The sequence below is a fragment of the Aplysia californica genome, unplaced genomic scaffold (assembly GCF_000002075.1).
Source record: "Aplysia californica isolate F4 #8 unplaced genomic scaffold, AplCal3.0 scaffold01036, whole genome shotgun sequence".
NCBI lineage: Eukaryota > Metazoa > Mollusca > Gastropoda > Aplysiida > Aplysiidae > Aplysia > Aplysia californica.
This window is the reverse complement of record NW_004798306.1, coordinates 177,736-183,303: the sequence shown is the minus strand read 5'-3', so window position 1 is coordinate 183,303 and position 5,568 is coordinate 177,736. Positions and strand designations below refer to the sequence as shown.

At 34.6% G+C, this 5,568-nt stretch overlaps 1 protein-coding gene across 1 annotated transcript in view; it reads right to left on the bottom strand.

Annotated features, from left to right (window-relative positions):
- LOC106013593 (organic cation transporter protein) overlaps positions 1–5,568 on the bottom strand; it is a gene marked incomplete in the record, with an annotated part of 55,008 nt that overhangs the window by 32,445 nt on the left and 16,995 nt on the right.

Sequence of the window (5,568 nt, the reverse complement as noted above, 5' to 3'; positions counted from 1 at the left end):
CCAACCTTCCCCCCCCCCAGACCTCCCCTCCCCGAAACCCCAAGAATCCCCAATGATGACGACAAACTAAAGTTACATTAAAAATCCCCCCCCCCTTTTTTCAAACCCCTTAAACGTCGTTAACAGTTGCGGAAAATCTTGTCCACTTCGTTTTCACGCCCGTAGTCTGTGTTAAGGTTGTTGCAACTGATATGGCTACTGCTGCTTTCTTTGTCTGCTATCAGGGTTTTTCTATTTAGAATTTGAACGTCATAAAATAAACGCAGGACAACAACAGTAACAAAAAATCCCGCCCAAAATCCCAGAACGGTCACAAGTGCAGACAGAGATAAAACAAGATCAGGTGCTTCACATTACAGAAGTCTGCCAGTCTCACGGTGTTCATGTTTTTGATAACACAAAAGGTCATAGGTTATCCTTCACCTGTTGTTAAAAAAGATAGGTTAATGTTTATATCAGCCCTCCATTCTGCACTTTCTTGACTTTTTACGCACATCAGGACATGGAAGAAACCGGCATTTTTCAGCCAGCCCGGAAATTTTCATCATTTTTTAAAAAAATGTTTTTTGGTTTTGCTCAGCAATTTTTATGTCCTTTTGAAAACGCATTTCTGTGTGGACTTTACAGAGAAAAAGTAACGTTACTTAAACGTTCAAAAAATTTAATTTTCAGTTTCCAAGGACTCTGAAGCTTTGGAAGTCACCAAACTTTGGTGGCTATTTTTCTCCCAAATGTTACCTTTGAATAAAAACAACCCCCACCTCCTTCAATAGCAAATATCTCAACGCTTTTCAATACAAGTGGAGTATTCTTTTCTCATAAAAAAGACAAATGAACGGGCTCTTATGATTATATCAAATAATTTCTACATGTCAATATTTATATAAATATTATATATATATATATATATATATATATATATATATATATATATATATATATATATATATATAAAAGGCTGGGATCCTGTGTGTAATATATTATTATATTACTGTGTGCCCGAAGCGACATCTCTCGGTCAGGTCTACTGGGTCCCAGGTCTACTTTTCCAGACGGCGGATGTCCACAACCCAGTCTCGGATGAAACGTAAGTACTTCGGGTGTGATCAAATAAAACATTAAATGTAACTTAAGACCATACTTTGCACTTCAAGATATGGACAAAATATAAGTCAAGTGTGTCAAAGGCGGTGGAATCATGCGATCATCAGTTTTTGAGCATATGGAGTTATTGGTAACATCTTAAAGCTTTGTTATTTGTCTTACTGTTGACGGAAAAAAACCTCGTCTATCCCTCAGACGTAGAGATATCTGCGAGTGAAGGAGGCGGGGATCGCCCGGTGTCAAGAGTCAAGGCTAAAATTAGCAAGACAATGGCCGCGGAAGTCTAGTGACTTCCAAAGCTTGAGCGTCCTTGGAAACTACATTTTTTTCCCTGTGCTTTTGATCTACTTTTTTGGGGTATTAAAATAAACCCCACAACAATATAGTCCACATAGACATATGTTTTTAAATGGGTGCAAATGATGTTGAGCCAGGGGGGGGGGGATGATAAAACCTGCCCAAAAGACAAAAGGACATCGGGTTTTTCTTTTTCATTTCAGTTTTTTCAATGACGAGCGCCTGGTTTCACCACGATGCCACATAAGCTTGTCCTTCAAACAAGCAAGGGCGTAGAATAGACGTGACAGCCCGTTGTTTATTGTAAAGGGAGGGTAGGTCACCAACGCCCACACTTACGATAAGGAAACTACATGTATACCGAACACTTTTGGTTGACACCAAAGTCAACAAACACTGCCCAGGAGGAAGACAAAGGAGGAAAAAAAGGAATTATTAGTTCAAGACAAGTACCGTACAAACATTTCATATGTGCCCCGTTCACTCGGTTGGTATTAAGGACCGTTCAATTTTATAACCCCTTTGGCTGGTTATAGAGCTGATTTACGGTGATGTCTAAAGTTGATCTACGGTGATGTATAATACTGATCTACGGTATGATATTGATGTTCAGTGATGTATACCGTTGATCTACGGTGATGTATAATACTGATCTACGGTATGATATTGATGTTCAGTGATGTATACGGTTGATCTACGGTGATGTATAATACTGATCTACGGTATGATATTGATGTTCAGTGATGTATACCGTTGATCTATGGTGATGTATAATACTAATGAACAGTGATGTATAAAGTTGATCTACGATAAGGTATAAAGTTGATATACAGTGATGTATAATACTGATTTACGGTGATGTATAAAATTGGTCTACCGTGACGTATAATACTGATGTAAGGTGATGTCTAAAGCTGATCTTCGGAGATGTTTAATACTGGTATCCGGTGATGCATAAAATTGATCTACGGTGATGTATAAAATTGACCTACAATGATGTATAATACTGATCTACGGTGATATATAATATTGATGTTAAGTGATGTATAAAGTTGATCTACGATGATGTATAATTCTGCTGTGACGTATGAAGTTGATCTACGGTGATGTATACAAAGTTGATGTACAGTGGTGTATAATACTGATCTACGGTGATATATAATATTGATGCTAAGTGATGTATAAAGTTGATCCACGGTGATGTATAAAGTTAATTTACGGTGATGTATAATACTGATGTAAGGTGAAGTATAAAGTTGATATACAGTGATGTTTAATACTGATCTACCGTGATGTCTAAAGTTGATCTTCGGAGATGTTTAATTTTGGTATCCGGTGATGCATAAAATTGATCTACGGTGATGTATAAAATTGATCTACGGTGATATATAATATTAATGTTTAGTGATGTATAAAGTTGATCTACGATGATGTATACAAAGTTGATGTACAGTGATGTATAATACTGATCTACGGTGATATGATATAATATTGATATTCAGTGATGTATAAAGTTGAACTACGATGACGTATAATACTGATGAACAGTGATGTATAAAATTGATCTACGGTGATGTATAATACTGATGTACGTGATGAATAAAGTTGATCTAAGCAGGGTTGGTGATTTTTTTTTGATTTTTTTAATAAAAAAAAAATTTAAAAAATCAATTTTTTAAATTTAAATCAAGGATTTTTAAAATTTAAATCGGGTTTTTTTAAAATGTTGACACAGTTTGGGATTTTTGGTGGCTAAAAGTATGTTATTTTAGTGCAAAATACATTGTCTTTATTTTAACTAATTATTACTTTAAGCAACTGCAATTTTAGAAAGCCTTAATCTGCTATATAAGTGAATTATGGCTACAGACAATTTAAAATGAAGAAAATGTCAGTCTAAAAGGAAGGGGGGGGGGGGGGGGTAACTATGCATAGATAAACTTTCATTTTATTACAGTGTGTGTGTGTGTGCCCGCGCTGGTGTTTGTCTAAAAAGAAAAAGAAAATGCTAATTTCAATTATGAAAATAAAAGTAAATTGAATACTGTATTATTTTACTACTTACAGTGACAGGGGGGAAAGCAGATTTTTAAGCATGATTATTTTAGTCTACTAAACCTTATTATATCTGTTTTATAATACCAAGGAAAGGAATTCTGAATGTTTAAAGATGTAAAAACAGAATACATTTTTAAAAGTGATTTAAATCACTGAGTTTTATTTTTAAAATCAAGTTGATTAAAAAAAAATTTTAAATCATCTGATTTAAATCGACCTGATTTAAATCAGCCCAACCCTGGTTTTCAATTATGAAAAAAAAAGTAAATTGAGAACTGTATTACAACAAATTTTACAGTGACAGGGGGGAAAGCAGACTTTTAAGCATGATTATATTAGTCTACTAAACCTTATATCTGTTTAATAAAACCAAGGAAAGGAATTCTGAATGTTTAAATATGTAAAAACTGATTTAATTGTTTTAAAGTGATTTAAATCACTGATTTTTATTTTTAAAATCAAGTTGATTAAAATTTAAAAAATCAACTGATTTAAATCAACCCAGCTGTGATTTCAATTATGGGGGGAAAAAGTAAATTGAATACTGTATTATTTTACAGTGAAAGGGTGGAAAGAAGACTTTTAAGGATTTATTATATTAGTCTACTAAACCTTATATCTGTTTTATGAAACCAAGGAAAGGAATTCTGAATGTTGAAATAAGTAAAAACTGAATAAAAATAATTTTTTTTAAGGTGATTTAAATCACTGATTTTTTTTTTAATCAAGCTGATTTAAATTTTAAAAATCAACTGATTTAAATCAACCTGATTTAAATCAACCCAACCCTGGATCTAAGGCGATGTATAAAGCTGATCTACAGTGATGATCGGCCTGGTTCGACTCCATATCGGCCTGGTCTAGATCCGGATTTTAAAAAAAAATTTATTACTTGTGGGGGGGGGGGTAAGTGTTTTACGACGTTCACAACTGTATAAAGTAATATGAACGCGCAAGACACATCTGTCTGTCTGTCTCACTCTTTCTTTGCCTTAAATGCCCGTTATTGTATAGATAGGCTTCTAAATTACTCCAACAAAAACACCTACAATTCACAACAAAATCCCCATAATTCACAACAAAAAAAACCCCACATTTCAAAACAAAAACACCACACATATTTTACACAAAAAATCACCCACAATTCACAAACAAAAACACCCACACTTCGCAACAAGAACACCCACAATTCACAACCAAACCACCCACAATTCACAACAAAATTCACAAAAAAATCACCCACAATTCACAACACAACCACCCACAATTCACAACAAAATCACCCACAATTCACAACACAACCACCCACAATTCACAACAAAATCACCCCCAATTCACAACAAAATCACTCACAATTCACAATAAAATTGTCAACAATTCACAACGAAAGCACCAACAATTTTCAATAAAATCACTCACAATTCACTACCAAACCACACACAATTCACAACAAAACCACCCACAATTCACAAACAAAAACACCCACAATTCACAAACAAAAACACCCACAATTCACAAACAAAAACACCCACAATTCACAACAAAACCACCCACAATGCACAATAAAAATCACCCACAATTCACAACAAAATCACTCACAATTCACTACCAAACCACACAAAATCACGCCCCATTTACATCAAAATCACCCACAATTCACAAACAAAACCACCCACGACATGATCAAACTTATATTGTGGATGCCAGAAGTGTACCCACTATTAGAGACTCTTAAAGTAAGTAAACATTTTTAGCATGTTATTTTCTCGTTTGACCCCTACTGTGTTTGAGACCCACTACAAACCGCATCATTGATTCAAATAGTTTTGTTTGAACACATAATATCATTTTTATTATTCAAGTAATTCCAATTATTATGTAGATCTAGGTCATGCACAACTTTACAATTTATCTATATAATATATAAGTGGACTTGGGAGGCTTGGTGTACAAACACCTCCCTTATTACCTAACCCACACCTTTGAATCTTTGCAGGCGTCTGCAGCATCCATGTGGCTAGGATCTAACTTGGAGGCCCTACTAGGACTAGTAGATTGATAAGATTGGAAATTCCTGTACCATTCGTAAGATTCAATTGAGGAGGGGGG